This window comes from Diabrotica undecimpunctata, chromosome 10, assembly GCF_040954645.1.
Source record: "Diabrotica undecimpunctata isolate CICGRU chromosome 10, icDiaUnde3, whole genome shotgun sequence".
Lineage (NCBI taxonomy): Eukaryota > Metazoa > Arthropoda > Insecta > Coleoptera > Chrysomelidae > Diabrotica > Diabrotica undecimpunctata.
In genome coordinates, this window is record NC_092812.1 from 67,675,359 (window position 1) to 67,695,578 (window position 20,220).

General features: G+C 34.0%; 1 protein-coding gene across 2 annotated transcripts in view; it reads right to left on the reverse strand.

Moving 5' to 3' along the window:
• Positions 1–19,885, reverse strand: part of cv-c (RhoGTPase activating protein) — a 195,908-nt gene extending 176,023 nt beyond the window's left edge. The window contains exon 1 of one of the 2 annotated variants that reach the window (XM_072546484.1): positions 19,725–19,885. The gene's annotated coding sequence lies outside the window, so the exon portion shown is untranslated. Of the gene's footprint in view, positions 1–19,666 lie in introns of both variants that reach the window. The other variant, XM_072546485.1, reaches the window with a different exon arrangement.
• Between the last annotated feature and the right edge of the window lie 335 nt (positions 19,886–20,220).

A 20,220-nucleotide genomic window follows, 5' to 3' on the forward strand; every position in this document is an offset into this window, starting at 1 on the left:
TAAAAGCAACGCCACTAAAGAAAGTATATCAGCGAGGGGGAATCGACCGACCGGACCTGCGAAGACGAACCACGGAGTACACCAAGAGCTTCAGACAGTCATTTGACGACAGACATGTGATGTTCGGTGCGAAAGAGCACTCACACGACGACCTGCGGCTTAAATCCAGGAAAGGTTTTCTCAGTGGCATTCCTGGCGAACCTTCAGACTTATATCCTCCAAAACGAAAGACACCGACTGGTTTGAACTGCGACTGGAGGACATGGGCAATTAATACTGAACAGTGCAACCCATGCCCGTTTTCATGCACGATGTGGACCTGTGGAAGGCCAAAACCCAGGCAATAAACTGTCCGATTCTGGGAACACTTGAAATGATACTGATTGGAAAAAAATATAAAAATACTACTGAAAAAACCAATCGAGGCCCTTTGCCACCAGTTCAATTTTATTAGTTAGACAAAACTCAAGTCAATTTTGAAAAACAGAAAAGTGTAAATGTGAAGTAGATGTCACACAATATAAATCTAGACCACCTGGGGGTTGTAAGTTTTTAAACCTTCCTGCGGGTTGTATGTTTGAAATTCGAGTTGTATGTTTGAAATTATATATAAAATGCGTGAAACAAAAGAAAAAGTTTCTCTAGAGACGGTATTAGGAACATTAAAAGTCAGAGAAACATTCGAAATTCTTAGTGTAAGCTCTGCAGCGTTTTCAAAGAGATTGGGTTTAGGATCAAAATGGAGGACAATAGAAAAGCCTTGCGTGAGATAGCTAGTGCCGTTCACAAAAGAATAGAGTTTTTAAGACGCTATAATGATTTTAAAAAAGAATACGATTTATTTATTTAGATAAAACGTGGATTTTTGTTTAAGTTGGAATAAAATGTATTTGTTAGTACGTGAGTATAAAATGGACAAAAACACCAACACTGAGGGAAATGGACATATTAACGTCCACGTTTATGTCAAAGCTTTCATCCCTAATCCAAAATAGGTGCAAATTTGTGAAATATATTATATGTAGTTTTATAATTATCAGATTTTTCCTTTTAGTTGAATGTTTAAAGTATTGGATGGTCAGTTATAACGTCAAAATATCTAAAGTTAACAATTCTATTTTTTATATCATGAATCTGCTTTCAATCATAATTATTTCGACTGCTACAAGTTAATAGAGTAGAGTAGAGTAGAGTAAATTTTTATTTGGATAAATTTTTAAACATAATTGAGCAAATAACGTCACATTATTCATTACAGATTAAAAACATATATATTGACATGACACATTTAAAATATATTAACATTAAAAATTAAATATGCTGATCAAGGAGAAGGATAGGCCAGGTACTCCGCCACAGTATAGGGCTCAATGTCAACTAAAATTATTAATATGTAAAATTATTATATAAAATTATTACTATTAGGTGTTGAAAAACCTTTTTTTAAAGCTCTATAGTGTGTTTCCTGTTGAATGTCAGATGGTAGACTATTATAAAATTTAACACACGCATACAAAGGACTTCTCTCTGTTATAGACAATCTGTGAAGTGGCAAATTCAAATTAAGGCTTCTTGTATTATATTCATGATTGGGAAGCAGGTGATAAAACAAAGAACAATTTTTAAAAAGGAACATAATGCATTCAAATACATAGATGGCTGAGAAAGTGAGTATATTGAGTGATTTGAATCGGCCTCTACAGGATTCTCCTGCCTTTATTCCTAAGATCACACGGACTGCCTTTTTTTGGACTATAAAGACAGTTGAGCTATCTACTGCAGCACCCCAGAAGATTACTCCATATCGCATAACAGAATAAAAGTTTGCATAATATACTGATAGTAAAATCCCCTGGTCTAAATAGCTCTTAATGAGTAGCAGGCTCTATTCAGTTTTTTTGTTGTATTTTGTATTTGTTTCCCCCAATTCAGATTCTGGTCAATATGAATACCAAGAAACTTAACTGATCTAGCAGGTTCCGTGTTTTGTGATAGAAAATTAATTGTATCTGGAAACTGTGCTCGTGATTGGCTGGTTCTAAAGTAGGCAAAAACTGTCTTATCAGTATTAAGCAACACTGATTTCCACTGAACCACTGTTCAGCCTTGCTTAGAATTTGCTCTGCCACTGTGAGGAGTGTTTCTAAAGTTTTTTCCCAGAAAAGCACATTTGAGTCATCTGCGAAATTTACAAGGTTTGAGAAACTACTAACCACCGCATTTGGAAGGTCGTTTATGTAGACCAAAAAGAGAAAAGGCCCTAGGACACTCCCCTGTGGTATGCCTAATTTTAAATTGATAGGATCAGAGTAAACCTTACATCCCTTTTCTCCAGGCATTGCTTTTAAGACCTATCTGTGAGAAATGATTTTATCCATTTTAATGCCGGTCCCTGTATTCCATAAATATGTAATTTTTGTAATAAAAGAACATGATCTAGGCTATCGAAAGCCTTAGATAGATCCAAAAAAGCACCTAGTGTTTTCATCTTTGCCCCAGTTTTTCTAAAATTTTTGATATAAAATCATAGGTAACTGTTTCAACAGATCTCCCTGCGAGAAAACCATGCTGTAAACTACTAAATAAGTTGTTTGTAGTAAAAAAGTTTTGTAGTCGGAAATATATTGCTTTTTCGAATATTTTTGAGAATAATGGAAGAAGGCTTATTGGTCTATAGTTCTCCATCTTAGTAACATCACCTTTTTTATGTAGTGGCTTCACAATTGCCAATTTTAAACTTTGAGGAAATTTACCTTGCCTGAAAGAAGCATTAACTATAAAAGAAAGAGGAAGAAAAATCTCTAATGAAACATATTTAATTAATTGGTTGATATTTCATCATAACCAGAGCTATGCTTGTTTTTTAAGTTATTTATTATGTGACTTATTTCTTTCTCTGAAACGGGAGTTAAAACATGCAATGATTAGTTTGTTCGATATTAATTTGAAAATTTTTTACATGCTTTATTTTCATTACAGCTTCTGGAGCTGCATTTGCCATAAATTGATTTATTTCGTTAGAAAGCACCTGAGGGTCATCCTCCAAACTTAAGTTACCTTGATTTTTGGACTTACCCTTAATCTCTTTTACCACCACTCTTTAACTGCCAAGCCATTTTAGTTTTATTTTCGCTATTTGCAATTCGTTCTTTACAACAATTTTTTCGAGATTGAGTGAGTAAAGAATTGTATTTGCGTTTTTCTGTCCTGTAAATATCTTTATAATCAACATTATTGGTAGACAGTGTAAACAAAACACCAAGCCTAGATTTACAATGTTTTATATCATTTTTAAAGTACTTTTGTGATTTCTTTTTAATATCTTATTTTTTATTTTTATTATTTTATTATTTTATTTATTTTTATTTTAATAGAGAAAACTACAATTAGAATAACATGTTAAAATCAAGTTCTTAGGGCATGCGCTCATTTAAAGAATAATAAAGTTTATCGCTTTTTTTAAATGTTGTTTTAGCAATATCACTAATTTTAGATAATGCACATACTGCATACAATTAACATAAATATCTGATAATTTGCTTACGTGCCGCTAAAAATCAAGTAAGGGCGAGCTGCATGTGGCTTGGACTGCAGGCCGCCTGAATCCCTGGTTTAAACTGGTCACTTATACATTAGCAATCACTTAGGCCAACCCTATAAAGCTCGGCTCTTTATCTGCCACATATCTTTTAAAGAATTTTAAATCAGGGATTAGTTGTCTCCTAAAGAGCTATTTTAAATTTCAGAACTGTTTCCATGTCATTTTACGACGCTCCAGGGGGCGACCCCAGTAGGTAGATAAATGTTGACAGTTGTTTTTCTTAAGCAATTCGGCGTTTATATAAATTTAGGGTCATCCTGTAGCCGTGTCGTTTAAACTATCTTTATCACACCCGCACTGTGGGAAATAATTACCCCACAGTGTGCGTGTTTACACACTAATTGACGAACAGCAATTTATGCGACTAATTAGAAAAATTGGTGGATAAGACATTTTTAACACTCTAGAAACACAACAAATATTAAATAATTTAATATTTGTATTTAATAAAAGGAAATGGAATCCGACTTAAATTTGCCTGAATCAAAAAATATGGTAAATTTGTAAAATTTATGTTATTATTGTGTTTGACAAATGACGTTGAGAAAAAAAAAACAATTATTTTGGATTAAGTAATTTCTTTTGAGGTATTAGGAATTTTAACGCAAATATTGGAAGAAAATGTACAAACATAGGTTTATACAAAGACATTACAGACGGAAAGAGTAAACACAGATATTGTAAACTGGAAGTTGCAAATTTGCAAACAATTAATCTGATCATCATCATCCAGCCTCAAAAGACACTGCTTAGCATAGGCCTCTTCCTCGTATTTCCACTCCCGTCTATCTTACGCCACTCTCATCCAGTTTTTATTTTGTCTTCTTCAATCGTCAGACCATCGTGTAGGTGGTCGACCAACACGTCTCTTGTCTTCCCTTGGTCTCCATTCCAATAACCTCCTTGTCCATCGCCCATCCGTTATTCTAGCTGTATCATGTCTATCCCCATTTTAGTCTGGCTATCCTTTCGATGACGTCAGTCACCTTGGATTTGACCTCTTCATTTTTGATTTTGTCTCGCAGTTATTCCTAACATGGATCGCTTCTCTGTGTGACTCTCAGTTTGGTAGCAGAGGCTTTTGATAACGTTAGTGTCCTCCACTGGGAGGACGCATTAATCAAATACTTTTCTCTTTAGACATGTGGCAGCTCACTTTTAAAAGTTTCTCTCAGTTTTCCATAAGCTGCCCATCCAAGACCGATTCTTCTCTTCGGTTCATGGGTGTGATTATCTCTGCCAATCATAGTTTCATGTCCTAGGTATTTATCTTTATCTACGAGTTCTACTTCTTGCCCACCAATACTGATGTACTGATGGTTGAGTACCAAATTTGTCATTATTTTTGTTTTCGAGATGTTTAGATTTAAACCTACATTTTCAGTAGCCACAACGGGTTCCTGTACCATCCCACTTGCCATTCGTAGATCCTCAGCTATTATGACTATACCATCGACGAAACGTAAGTTGTTTAGATATTCTCCATCTATTTTTATTCCCTTTGTCAGCAAATCCAAACACTTGTTCCAGCACCGTATTGAAAAGTTTAGGTGACATTGAGTCTCCTTGTATAATCCCGCTCTATTTTTATGCGATTACTATTAGTATGTAATTTGACAGTGGTTGTTGCTTGTAGTTATATATTATTGTATAATAATTTTATATACCTATAGTCTAGCCTATAAAAAAGATTCTGGAATGGCGACCAAGGCAAGAGGCATATCGAAGCAGAGGACGACCACCGACTAGATGGACGGATGATATCAAGCGCACCACCACAAACTGGATGCAAGAAGCACAAGAAATAGGTGGAAAATTTTACTGAAGGCCTACGTTCAGCAGTGGACAAATATAGGCTAATTGATGATGATGATAGTCTAGCCTGCATTCTTTAAGCGCCTGTAGTATTTTGCTTAGCTCAACTTTGTCCATTACTTTGGTTGTTTCTTATTTATCACTTTGAGTCTTTCTTTTTTGGATTATATCGTTATTTTCGCTTTTAATAACCCATGATTACTGCTTGTACTAAACTGGTTTAACACATTTACGTCTTTAAATAATTCTTTTTCATTTGGTAAGAAATAGTCTTAGATCTTGCGCTACGCAGGGCCTGCGTAGCGCAAGCGGTAGGATGCTTGCCTCGCATGCCGGTGGTCCGGAGTTCGAATCCTTCCACCGGCAAGAACAACTAGACATTTTTAAAAATGTCTATAGGCCCCAGGTCGACTCAGCCTGAATAAAATGAGTACCTTGGGTAAAACCAGGGGTAATAATAGGCGGTTGAAGCGTAGCACTGGCCATGTTACCTTCCTTGTATACCGTAGGCCCTAGATATAGCAGACTACCCTGCTATACTCCCAAAGCCGCGAGCGGTATGAAACGGGAGACTATTATTATTATTATTATTAAGAAATAGTCGATTTCGTTCCTTTTGTTTCCAGCAGGGCTTTCCCATGTCTAACTTCTCTTGTTTTTCTTTTTATAAAAACTGTTTATTTGATAGAGATTCCACAAAAAAAGTTAACAGTTGTTTGCCTCTATCATTTCTGCCTTCGCTTCCAAAATTTTCCAAAATTATTTCAGAGGGGCCTTCCTTAGTGCACATTTGGGCGTTGAAATCGCCACCTGTTATTAAGAAGTGGACAGGATTTTCCTTTATTGCACAGGATATTTGATCGTAGAATATTTGTACTTCTTCGTCTGGACGTCCTGTAGGGGCGTACACTTGGATGATGTTTAGGATATATTTTGCGCTTATTTTGATATGTAAGCAGACCACTACTAAAAGTAGGATCTACATTTACCAATAAAATTGAGATCAAGAAAGGGGTACGACAGGGCTGTATCTTGTCTCCTATTCTCTTTAATATATACTCAGAAGAAGTATTTAAGACAGCGCTGGAGGAAAGCACAGAAGGCATAAAGATAAATGGACAAATAATTAATAACATAAGGTATGCTAATGACACTGTGATTCTAGCAAGTAGCATGGAGGAACTGAGTTGCCTAATGAGTAAGATACAAAAAACAAGTGCACAATACGGACTCAGACTAAATATCACAAAAACCAAATGGATGTTAGTAAGCAAAACCCAACAACCACCACAGCAACTGATATTGGGCGATGAAAGAATTGAACACGTGGATTCGTACATCTACTTGGGAACAACAGTTAACTCAAATTGGGATCAAGCGAAGGAAATACGTATAAGAGTAGAAAAGGCAAGAGCATCGTTCACTAGCATGAAGCAAATTTTCACCTCTAAAAGCCTCACCCTACCTCTCAAAATTCGACTTCTGAAATGTTATGTATTCCCGGTTTTGTTATATGGAATGGAGGCGTGGACAATGACCGCAACATTGATGAAAAAAGTAGAGGCCTTCGAAATGTGGGCTTACCGACGTATATTACGTATATCCTGGACTGAGCACGTGACCAACGAAGAGGTACTACGCCGGATAGGTAAAGAGAGAGAGGTAGGAATAAGTATAAAGAAAAGAAAGTTGGAATACTTGGGTCACGTTATGAGACATAATAAATATAGAGTACTACAACTGATCGTCCAAGGGAAAATAGACAGCAGAAGGGGTCCAGGGAGGAGAAGACACTCGTGGCTCCAAAACTTGCGGCAATGGTTCGGATTGTCATCTGCTGAACTATTCAGATCTGCCGCAAACAAAGTCAGAATAGCCATGTTGATTGCCAACGTTCGGAACGGACAAGGCACATGAAGAAGAAGAAAGTAGACCACTCTTGTTACGATTTGATTTATTGACAATACTCTGTTGGCAATTCTTTTGTGAATAAAGAAACCGACACCTCCGACTGTCAATTATTCTTCTCCTTTGTAGTATCATAAATGGCCTGATGGAAGTGTGATAAGATTCTCTCCCTTTTTTCTACTTCACTGACACCCACAATATGCCAATTTACTTTTGAGAGTTCTTTCTCGCATTTCTTCAAATCTCTCTTCGGTAGAGAGTGACCGAGCATTATATGTGGCGATGTTGAGGTTTATCTGTTTGATTCACTTTGAGTATGATTGGTTTACAGTGGTCGGGTTTTTGGTATTTAAACACCGTGCGTGCCTTGAATGTTGGTGAGTATGCATATTTATTCCCACAAGCAGCTGAGGACCGTTCATCAATTCTTGTAGAGCCCCATATACAGGAACAAGGCTGACATTCAATGGGATTTCGTCCAGTGTCCCAAGAGCATCGTTAGCGGCCGAGTGACGTGCGACCATTCAGGTTTTAGCGCGACAACTTTTACCTTATTTTACGGATTTTTTGCATCTGATTTTCTCCACATTCTTATTAGGTAGGATTGAGAGGCAAAGAAGGTGTAGATAGGAATTTTATGGGTCGTGACATGGTTTCCCGAAAAGAAATGTGTTTAGGGGCAAACCCATGAGATCGCTGGGGCGGTTTGCTCGTGAAGTAGATCTGTCCTCTGCCGGGATCGCAAAGGAGTATCCACCCACTACACAGTTACCAGATAGCCTATATATTTGTAGACGCTAACTGTACGGGTCATAGCCTCCTCAATAATTTCTCTTCAGTCATCCCTATCCATCCCCTTCCTCCGCCTAGCACGTATTCCCACATTTCTCATGTCTTCATCGATGTTATCAAGTAACCGTGTTCTGAGCCTTCCTCTTCTTCTCTGACCAATGGTGCTATCAAGGAACATTTTTCTAGTTGGGTCATTTGGCTAATCATCTCTCTCTTCAGTCCTGACTCCCGAAGGGAGTGTAGTAGTCATATGCATAGGTCTTTTGCAGATACCTGTAATTTGGTCGATCCATCTTGTTGCGATCTTTCTCGTGATCTTGTACGTACTAATCATAGTCTATGTATTGGCTAATCATAGTCTGTATATTAATAAACGTTCGAGCTCGGGCGCTAATCGGTCACGGATAGAAGAATGTCCCCAGATATAGGTGGCACCAAGGAAAAGAGATGTCTGGGAGGTCCCAAAAATCTTGGAATGGGAATCGGCAGTTGAATTACCATAAAGTAATACAAGCAGAGATCAAATGGGTCAGAATATTTCTACCTACATCAAGCAGTTATGGCGAAGACAAACAGATCAGTCAACGGCTGATCTTTTATGTTCAGGCGTACAATAATCTCCGCAAGGAGGAACTACCCAGAAGGAAAGTAAACTTAAAAGCAGCTATACGTATAGATACGTGGAATGTCCGTAGACTTTACATTGTAACAGAGAAACTAGATAATGCGATCAACGAAATGAAAAGAATATCAGTTGACATTCTCGGAATAAGTGAATTGAGATGGAAAAGGAATATGTCAACATGGACAAGACATACTTTATTATTCTGGCAATAGTTTAGCAAATCACTTTAATGGTATTGGTGTAATACAAATGAGAAACCTCAACCGGTAAGTGATTAATTTTATCCCAAATTCAAACAGAACTTTCTTATTATAGCTTAAAGACTACCCAGTCAATATATAATAATAATATAATAAATTGCTAAAATCTAACTGTAAACAAAAATAAATAAAAACGAATTATTCTTAAATAATGTTTTGGATCACTGTATCAATTTTATCTTGTGTTATTTCAATTGCTTCTATTTTCCTCTTATCCTTTTCTTATCAAATATTTTTTGTAGAATATCTTGTTCCACAAACGACATTTATTTATTTCATTTCTTGTTAACTCACAAATGGGTTTTCTGCCATTATCGTAACATGTTGATCCACTCTCTTTTTTATATTCTCTTTTTATAAATTACCTTACATAAAAATCTATTACATATTGAAAAAAATGCTATTGGTTTGCTTAACCCATTTAGTTACAGAAGTTATATAAGTACCTATATCTGAACTTTTGAACCATTAAAACAAATACCAGTTTTGATACCTGTTTGGTACATGGCCACATATCAATTAATTAAAAGTTGCAGATAATAGTGACGTCTTATTGCTATTTATAAACAACTTAACAAATGAATTATTTATTTCTCTTGCGCGGTTTTTTAAAATGTCTGTTAGTTTTATGAGAACCTATAATTAAAGAACCTTGTGCAATAGCTATCAACCAGTCAGAAAAAAATTAGAATGTTAGGTCATATAAGGAAGAATCTAAATACACGAGGGAGGCATTAAAAATAGTTTTTACTACATTTTAATTAGATAACAGTAAACAGCTGATTTGAAAGTCAAGCAAAATTCTACAAGAATAATGTCATAATATTATTATGAGAGATGCGTAAACATTGACCTTGTTGAAAGACAATATGGAAGATCTCAAAATCACAGAAAAATGAAGAAAAATATGCTCGATGATGACGACGACTATTTAGAACATGAGACGATGATTAAATAAGATATGTATGTACAGAGAGCGGCAAAAGTCTGGAATATTCCAAATAAAAGACAGATAGACTTACGCCACAAGAAAATGTACAGGGTCAATCACCTTTAAGTAATGTCACATCACTAGCATATTTTTTAAATAAAATTCCCTGTAGATTTTTATAGAAATAAAAAGAGAACTTTGCGTTCAAACACATTGATGTCAGTTGTGTACAATAGTTAAAATTAGTACAGTTCATGTTTACAAAAAGTATTTTTTTTTACTGTTCGAGCATAAAGAAGATTTTAAAACACATACTACAAATAGCAACAAAAAAAAATATTTCAAATGCTCAAAATGTCCTCCTTCGTACAAAATTGTATCCGGTAGAAATGTAATGATTTCTGGTCTGATTCGTTCCTGCACCTCTTTTCGTGTTGTCAACAAACACTTTTCTTTTAATATAGCCCCACAGAAAAAAGTCTAAAGGCGTTAAATCAGATGATCTTTTTGGTTTCTTGTTGGAAACAATAATGTTTACGAACCAAATTTTCTCAATACAAGTACACTCGATCTGTTATAAAAATAGAACAAGATTATGACACAATAAACAGAAATTGAGCATTCCAAGCAATTAAAGAACTAGAAATACCAACAAAAAAGATCCTATTAGTAAAAATATAACATTCATTATCCAGTCTGCTGCCTTTACTGTTGAGCATAAGCCACTTTAGCATGTTCTCATTCTTTACAAATCATTTGTAGCGTGTAGATGGTGGTCTTTTACCGCCAAGATGAGCGCCGGACCCCTTTTTTTGTTGCGATATAGCTATGGCTATGCTAGTTTTATCGTAAAGTTAGCATACCCACTGTTTCTCGGAAAGAGTACAGCAATAAATTATTTCCCCTAAGAAATTAGCAATAAATTGTAGTGTTGGTCTGGATTCGGCCTTATAAAATGGATATATTAACTTTACCGACATGATTTGAAACGATGTAGTTATTTACCAATTTGGCATTAAAAATAGAGGACAACGGACATGAAAGAAATGAAATAAAGGTCCGAATTACAAAAAGGCAACAAAAAAAGTATGGAACGTTAAGAATGCTAATGAATCCAAAATATGTTTAAAGAAACACATAAATTAAAAACTAGGTGACAATAATCATACCAACGGTGACATCAGAATGTGAAATCTGGACATTGAAAACAAAAAAAAATGGGAAAAAAAACAAATTTCTAATTTCGAAAAATAGATATTAATAAATAAGACATCAATATTTACACAAACTTCGAGAATATAATTACAAAATTGGCAGGTTGTATATATATGCTAAGCAATTCACAGAACATTGAACCAGAAGACGAGAAACGATGCAATGCTATAAATTTATAAGACAATGGCCACGCCTACACTGTCATGTGGCTGTGAAAGTTGAAGGCTGTGAGAGGAATTACAAGACTTGAAAGACTTGGAAAATAAAAGAATACAGAACAGTTGAATAGAACAGTGAAAAGTTTCTTTGAGCTTTTGGAGCAGATTAGGTGAATTTTGATGTCAGAACCCCATTTGTAGGTCAATAGCTAAGAGGACTTCTTGAACCGTAATCCAAACACAAATTACAAAAAAACAATTGACAGAACTAAAGCCAGCTTTGCAGGAATCAACCGAACGTAGAAAGATACTAGTAGTAAAAAAATACCTGGGTCTGCTATTTGGAAATTTTCTATACAAAACTGTTTGTTTTTGTTTAACTTTTAATTTGTTCCATTTATTATATACTGACTATGAATTAGCTTGATAGTTTTTAATTATATTTTGTCAAAAAAGTGGTAACAATTCTATTCTCAAGTCTTCAACGGATAGGGGTTAAAATCAAGGGTTGCGCTAGCAAGCCACCAGCCGATATGTACAGCACTGCATCTAAATAACGATCTGAAACTATGTGTATGAATGCCTTACTGTATCAAATTGCCGAAAATGGGGTCAAAATTTTCCGAAAATTAAAGATTGCTCCTGCTGCTGATACCAATATTTTTGTACCTAATGCTGTACCAAATGCCCCCCTCTTGGGGGACCAAAATGCCCCCCAGGTGGTAAGATTAATTTACCAGTGTAGTCACCTGTACCGATAAAATTGACGGCATAGTTTCTAAAGTTGTTATTACATATTGTAGTATTGATTTTTATGTGATTCATAGTGGATCAAATGACCCTTTAAAAATGTGATATGGGCATGTACGCATGTAGTCTATAAATTAAATATATATCTTTAAGAAAGCCACACATTTTCCTCTTGGTTTTTGAGTTATGAACAATTTTATGCAATCCTGCGACGGAGGACTGTTGTAGCCTTCCAAGGGAATATTTTTATGGACAAAAACAATTATTTTTGTTAAGTTTCATTGGACAGTATTTTAAACACTCTAATTTTGTGACACTAAAGTCAGTCATAATAAAATATAAAAAACAAAAAAAACATTTCTTCTGCTAATTAATTATCACAACCGATATTTTAGATTGACATAATGCTTTGAATAATTTGTACCTTCGAAGTAACTAAATTTATTAATATTAATTATACGAGGCCTTACAAAAAAATCAGTGTAACGTTGTACTTCAGGAAAAAATTAACTTATTTCTCAAAAATCGGTACAGATATGGGAAAATATTAAAATAATTTCCTTCCTTTTAGACATAAATCTGGATCTGCTAATGTTTGCAATCTTTAGTCAAAACTGACATTAAAAATCTGTTGTAAAGCTAAGTGGGCAACCGCTATTTTGTTTAGTACTACTACTACTGTGTCTGCTAGTGAACCTCGCGTCTCAACCGTTAGTGAAAATATTCCCCTAGTCTTTGTTTACTATTTTCAGAGTTTTAATAACGAAAAGTTGTTTCATAAATCTGATATGTTCAGATTGATATTGATTGATTGATGTTATATAATTGATAAGTCCAGTCCCCTGTGACATGTGTCCTGAAAGGTAACACTAACAGTTGGTTGGTACCTCTCAGGGCATAAGGTTCCCTTTTTCGAGCTGGGAAATTATGCGTTCCCTTAAAAAATGTATTTATCATCGAGACCTAGTGTATGTGTGTGTGTGGAAAGGTAATGGCACGGAATCAAGTCCATTGGCCACAGAAAATTGTATACAGAACTTTTCTTATAATATAAATACAGAGTTGTGGGTTATGCTGCTTTAAATTTCTATTTTTACTTCTTTAATCAAATTTACTAGAAGTTCTAAGGTGTTTCTATTGGCAGTTAGCAAAATGTGTCGTAGATTTAATGGAAGAAAATATTTCATTTTAATGAATTTACGAATTAAATCATCCGATTTTTTTAAATGTTTTTTGCAACCGAAGAATACATGGTTTAGATCTCCGTTTCTGATCACAACTACAGGCCGATGACTGTATAATGCCCAGCTTAGCAAGGTGCGATGGAAATCGCCCATGATTTGTTTCAAGTCGAAAAACACTTGCCGAAAAGAATTTTGAAGTGGGATAGTTGAAAATATATTGGGGTGGAGATGGTAGAGTTGGATGTATTTTAAAATACGTATTTTGTGAGTTTTCTACAACGTTTTCCCACTGTCGTTCCCATTTTAACATTATTTTATTTTTTATCAAATTAGAGACGTCTGGTATTGTACAAATATTACAATGAACTCCGTTTTGTACTGCCTCCTTGGCCAAACTATCAGCTTTTTCATTACCTAGTATACCTATATGACCTTTGACTCATACAAATGTTATATTTAAATCTGCGATCAATTTTTTTACATTGCATAATATAGGACATTTCATTCTTTCAAATTTTATGATTTTTATTGACTCCAAGGCTGACTTAGAATCAGTTAGTATTACCCCCTCTCGTAAATTATTTGATATTAACCAAGTAATGCCCTTCAAAACTGCTATAAGTTCAGCAGTATATATGCTACATATTTATGGTAATTTAAACATAAATGATTGTTTTGTATTTTGAATAAAAACTCCACAGCCAACTCCGTGTTTTGTTTTGGATCCATCTGTATATATAAATATCTTATTGACTAATCCACCCAATATGGATTTTAAAAGGGTATGGTTTATATTATCATATTCTGTATAATTGGGTATTATAACTCTGTGTGGTTTTATTAGCGATCTAAAGGGTATAGTATACATAAACAATTTTTTATTTTTACTAAGAGAAATGTGATCAGCATTAGTCTCAACAAAAACTTCTGCAAGTGGAGGAGAATTTTTTATTTTCCAATAGCGGTTTGTTAAGTCTTCTTTTGCAATATCACTTAATTTGTTGATCATGTTTGACTCAAGAGAGTTTAGTTTTAAAAGATATTTTTGTGATAACAGCTGCCGATGCAAGTCCAAAGCTAATTCATTACACTCATCCAGTATTGCTTTCACCGGTGATGATACCATCCCACCGATGCAAGTTCTAAGACATTTATATTGAACTCTGTTTATTTTGTTTGGGTTGGTATTACAAGAGGATCTGTATAAACAACATCCATAGTCAATGATAGAACGCACGTAGGCTCTATAAAACAATAAAGCTATACCAGGAGCTGCGCCCCAACTTCGATTTGTTACACACCTAAGCAAATTATAGCCTTTCTCACATTTGTTTATTAAGTGACTTATGTGGCGCGAATATAGTAGCTTGGTGTCAACAATAATACCTAAATACTTAAACTCTTTAACTACCGACAGGGTACGTCCACACAGAGTTAATCTCTCTGGAGCACGTAGTCTATGACTGGAAAAAACATAATATAGCATTTTTCTGTTGAAAGAGTCATGCCTGTTTCTTCTGTCCATATACTTATCTTATGCATAATATTATAAGATCGAGACCTACTGTCTTATTAATTATAATGTTAATTACTCAAATTATGTAATTTAAGGGTCATCTGACCTCAACATATGGCTAGTTCCAAATACTATATACACTATATAGACGTTTTTCACTGAGGATGATCTGATATGATCGAAAACGTTCTAAAATTTATAAATCCACTTTGTATAATTTTTAAAAAAATTTAATAATAAACTTTTATACCGTTGTACAAAAAGAAGTTTGTACTTGATTGTAAGTTTTTTTTTAAATGTTGTATACAGCCAACCACTGGGAATTTCCCTTTTAAATTTTAGTAAAAAAAAGCTTAAGTACCAGGGAACTGTTTTCACTATCGGCTCAGACGCGGGATTCACCAGCGAACGCAGTAATACCTAGCACTAAACGAAATAAAGGTTGGCTGTTTAGTTCCACAATAGAACAAAATTCACACCGATTACGTTCCGTTTCACGATCTAAATGTCCCACACCAAAACAAAATTTGACTCAGAGCGGTTTTCAAATTTTAACAGGGGACTGTTTGAATAATTTGATTACAGCGTTTGCACATAGATATTTTATTTAAAATATAATGGTGATGTCTAAAGATGCTTCTTTTATGTATTTGGATATGTGTTATTCAGTTCTTAACGACAAAGAAAATAAATACTTATAACAAGATAATGTAATTCTGAAAAAGGGACGTACCAGGAGACTGTGTTTTTAGGTGTTTGAGGTTTTATGTATTATGTACATAAAATTAGCTTGGTACTGAGAGATCCATTTAGTGGATAATTGGGGCGGTGTCTATGATAGAAAGGACAGGAAAATTCAAAGTTATATGATTAGCAAAATCATACTAAAATATTGAATAAAAAGTTCAACAAAAAAGCTAAATCTTGATTGGAGAAAATCGACAAAACCTAAAAAAATATAAAACTGAAATAAATGACTACCAGTTTCATTTATTTAATATAAATATTGTCAAAGTTTTGAAAAGTGAAATTATATTTAGAGTTTTGAATACCTGTTTATTAGTACCTGTTTACCTGTGTTAATATACATGACGTTTATCCTATTTATAGACGAATTACTATACAAATAACTTTGTTGAGGTAATTTCAAGGAAGGTAATCTATTAGTTTTATCTATGCAATGAACGACAAATATAATAATAATGTAACACCAGGAAACGTCAAGGACAGGAATGCTTGGATGCCCAAAATAAAGAAAAAAGAAAAGAAAAATGAGTCCGTGACATGAGATTAAGTGTCCTCTTTTTTAAATTAGCCTTTTTTGGTACACCTAAAATGTCTGTTTCAACATTTTTCGGAGAATCTGTTGTGCATATTTTATTGAAGGATCCTACGAAAATATTCAGATTTTTGTCATTGATTAATGATTAATTGGTATTTGGCATGGACTAAAAGATTAACTGGTTTCTTATTGCATAATTATTGTCTGTAGTAATAATTTTGCATCCTAAGTCTCTTAGACTATTTGCAAAAGAATTTTGTATTTGGTCTTAAAATAATTCTTGTATGTAGTCCTCTAATTCTTTCCGTTTTTATGTTAATTGAATTTCATATTTATTTTGAAAGTTTTCTATTTCTCTAAATATACCATCATAAAACAGTAACGGATATTTTCTAAAATAAAATATTCAGTATTGCTCTGAAAATGTTTGGGTTTTACCTAAAATTTTTAAACATACCAATTTATTTCAATTCTTTTCTTACTTTATCTCTCAGCCCTCAACTTTCTTAGAAAGGATTAAAATTTCTAAGCGGCAGAACGTGTTTTGCAGATTGAGAATCATTTTAGTTAAGATTAACAGGTTGTGTTTGTAAAGTCCTGTGAGTATACCACGCAGAATTGTTAATTCTCTAATAAAAAGTGATATTAATGAACTAAAGTGTCTTTTAATCATGTCAATGAAAACTTTAGTGTTAAATGTACATGATGCTCTTGTACATGAGCATTTTAGAAGTACTGTTCGGAGTATAGTCTTTAAGTGTTCAAATATGACGGGAGTTGGAGAAGCAACTATTTATAGATTTTTAAAGCAACGAAAGAGTGGAAGTATTACAGAAGTACCTAAAACGTCAACAAGGAGAAAACCCATTCATATAAACGATACTGTAAAACAATCAATTCGAAGAAAAGTTCATTCATTTTATGTACAAAAAAAGATTCCTACTTTGGATAAACTTTTAGTAGACATTAATGAAGACGAATCTTGGCCAAACATTAAAAGAGATACATTGTGGAAAACTTTACGTGAATTAGGGTTCGTTTATGAGAATAACAATAGAAAATCTGCGCTCATAGAGAAAGAAGAAATTATTTGTAGAAGAAAGCAATATTTAAAGGAAATTCGAAAACTGAGGAGAGAAGGCAAAAATATTTTTTATTTAGATGAAACATGGATAAATGAAGGACATTTTGTAAAAAAACTTGCAACTGGTTACAAATGCTCGTCAGGCATTTGTGGAAGGTTTGTCTATGGGCTTAAAATTTCCAAATGGTAAAGGTCGCCGTTTAATTATCACTCATGTTAGAGGAGATAAAGGATTTGTTGATGGAGGCTTGCTAGATTTTATTTCAAATTTCACGAACGACTACCATGAAGAGATGACTGCTGATGTTTTTGTGCAATATTTCAGTCAAATGATAGATTTATTACCGACCAATTCTGTAATAGTCATAGACAAAGCCAGTTACCATTCAAGATTAAAGGAACCGTTCCTAACACTAAATGCAGAAAGCAAGAACTCTTGGATTGACTAACAACCAAAGACCTAGTAGTACCAGCAGAAAGTTTACTAAAAAAAGAGTTATTGCAGCTATGCAAACAATATTCACCAAAATATAAGAAGTATAGTGTAGATGAAATAGCAAAAGAACATGGAAAAGTGTTGCGATTACCTCCTTATCACTGTGAACTCAACCTAATTGAACTAATCTGGGCTCAAATGAAGGGATATGTCAGGAGAAATAATACAACATTTAATCTTCAAGATGTTCGTCAACTATTATCTAACTCCATATCAAGTTGTGACAAAAAAGTTTTGAGACAATTGACAAAAAGTTATAAGAAGTGTCATAGCAGAGGAAGAAACATTCTGGAAACTCGATATGTTAATAGAGGAAACAATAAAACCAATTATTATTTCTGTTGGAAATGAAGAAACTGATGATGATGTCTCTAGTACCAGAAATATATTTATTATTATTAAATGGTAAGGAAATGTCATAAACCAATATTTAGTATTTCTATAAAAATTAATGTGGGTATTATTTTAGTTTTTTTATATTAAAGTAATTTTATATTCTACGCCACTGAGGCGTTCAGTTATTGCTTAATCCCTTAGGGTTTGTTTATTTGCATTTTATGATGTATTTAATTTGAGGTTTGTCGGGGGGGGGGGGGGGGGGTCATATTAAAGTCGAATAAAAATTCAGATTAGAAGAAATCAATTATTACGTTTTTTTCTGCAATGACCCTGTATTTAGACCTTTGCTATAAAATATGTGCTATCAATAATTTTCAATTGTACTATAGTCTTTTTCCTTGTATCTTGTTATTAAAATCACTTTTTACCTGTCTACATAATTGCTGTTTTAAAAATTTGCCACTGGTGCTATACATTCTCGTCTGTTAATCTAGGTGCATTGAAGTCTTTCCAGGTAATAATGTAGTAAATCAAAACAGCTATATTTTATTCAAATATTCCGTTTATTCCCAAATGCACACCACCACAATACATATCTGTTATGAGATGGAGCTATCTGTCCAGTGGAGAAACAAAACAGAATGTAATTTATGTGGAAGTTTGATTTTAAATTCCGTAATGCGCCCTGGAAACTTTTTACACACTTTAACCAAAGAAGATAGACGCTTAGAAGCGTCTATCTTCTTTGCTTTAACTTTAAAGCTGTGACAGTAACTCCATAAGACATAGTAATGAAGTCGAATGAAGAAAGGCATATTGTGGTACATAAAGGTAGCAGAAATGGCTTTGTAGAAACTGCAGAATTAATATTTTCTTGTTAATCTAAAGCAACTAGTATTGTGACAGCATACCTTCCGTGATTATTATCGATAATGCTCCATATATTTAAGAAGAAACAACTAATATGCCCGCTGCTTCATGGAAAAATAAAGACATTATGCACTGGAGAAGACTGAGATATTGAGAGGAGAAACAATAAATCCCTATATACTATAAAAAATCAACACTCCACCTACTAGATAACACTAGATCAAAAAGTAAACTTTGTGACTTTGTTACAGTTACAGTTAACAACCTTTTTGGTTTTTTTATTACATTGTGCCTGAAGATGGTAGGAAAAGTTTCTATGCAGAGAGATAACAATTAATACATTCTTTGTTCGTTTAACTAGGGTAATTATGATGGACAATGCTCAACTATATCAGGATTTTCAATTTAAAAGAGTGAAAAAAAAATAGTACTGGGCTCAGACGTTAGCACGATTTTTCTGCGAGTTTATTAGATATTTTGCCTTTATCGGATTATATTTATCTGCCAGTTAAGCCCAAACCAGTCAAATAAATATTGTAAAATTGATGGCTTGGGAATATGGATGAAGAAACCAGCGGGAAAAGATTGGCACAAAAAAATTAAAGTAAAGGTAGAGAAAATGTTTTGATTACAGCTGAAAAGTCTTAGAATTCTATGACTTATAAAATAAATAAATAAATAGATACCTATGCGTCCGCTTCAAATATAAAATTAGCGGGGAACACAAAAAATAGAGAACCTTGTGCAGTCGCCGTGAAATGAGATTTTAACTATTTTATAAAAGAATTTTCAGAATAGGTGTGCCGCGCGGTAAATTAGCATTAAATTTTATTTACGTACCTGTTCAATGTACAAAGTACCAGACTTATCTAAGGCCTAAGAATAAACATGTACGTACCTCAACACCAACTGTCACGCCGATTGTACACACGCTTTACAAAAACACACACAGCATTGTTAATTCATACAATATCTTCACTGTCTCATAGCTTGAACCCTACTAACGCACTACACTACACTAGCAATAGCAAAAACAACTAACTATAAGATGTTTAAGAATGGGAGGTTATAACATGAAACTCGACTCAATGTGCGCTGCGCGCTGTTATTTCGATTAATATGTGACTGTGATAATAATATATTCTTCTAATTATTCTTGCTCTGTTTGGGCTTAATAGTAGAGTGCACGCACACACCCGAAAATTCGTAGAAAATTATAGCCAATTAACAAACTCTGAGAGCGCATTGAAGACTCGCTTTTTGAATTTTTTGTCAACTTGCGCAAGAGCAAACACTTCTGTTAAGCGACTAAGAAAATAACATAAATTACATAAAATTAATAATTGTTACTATTTTTAATGAGAATTAACCACAATTTCAGTTAAAAATACGTT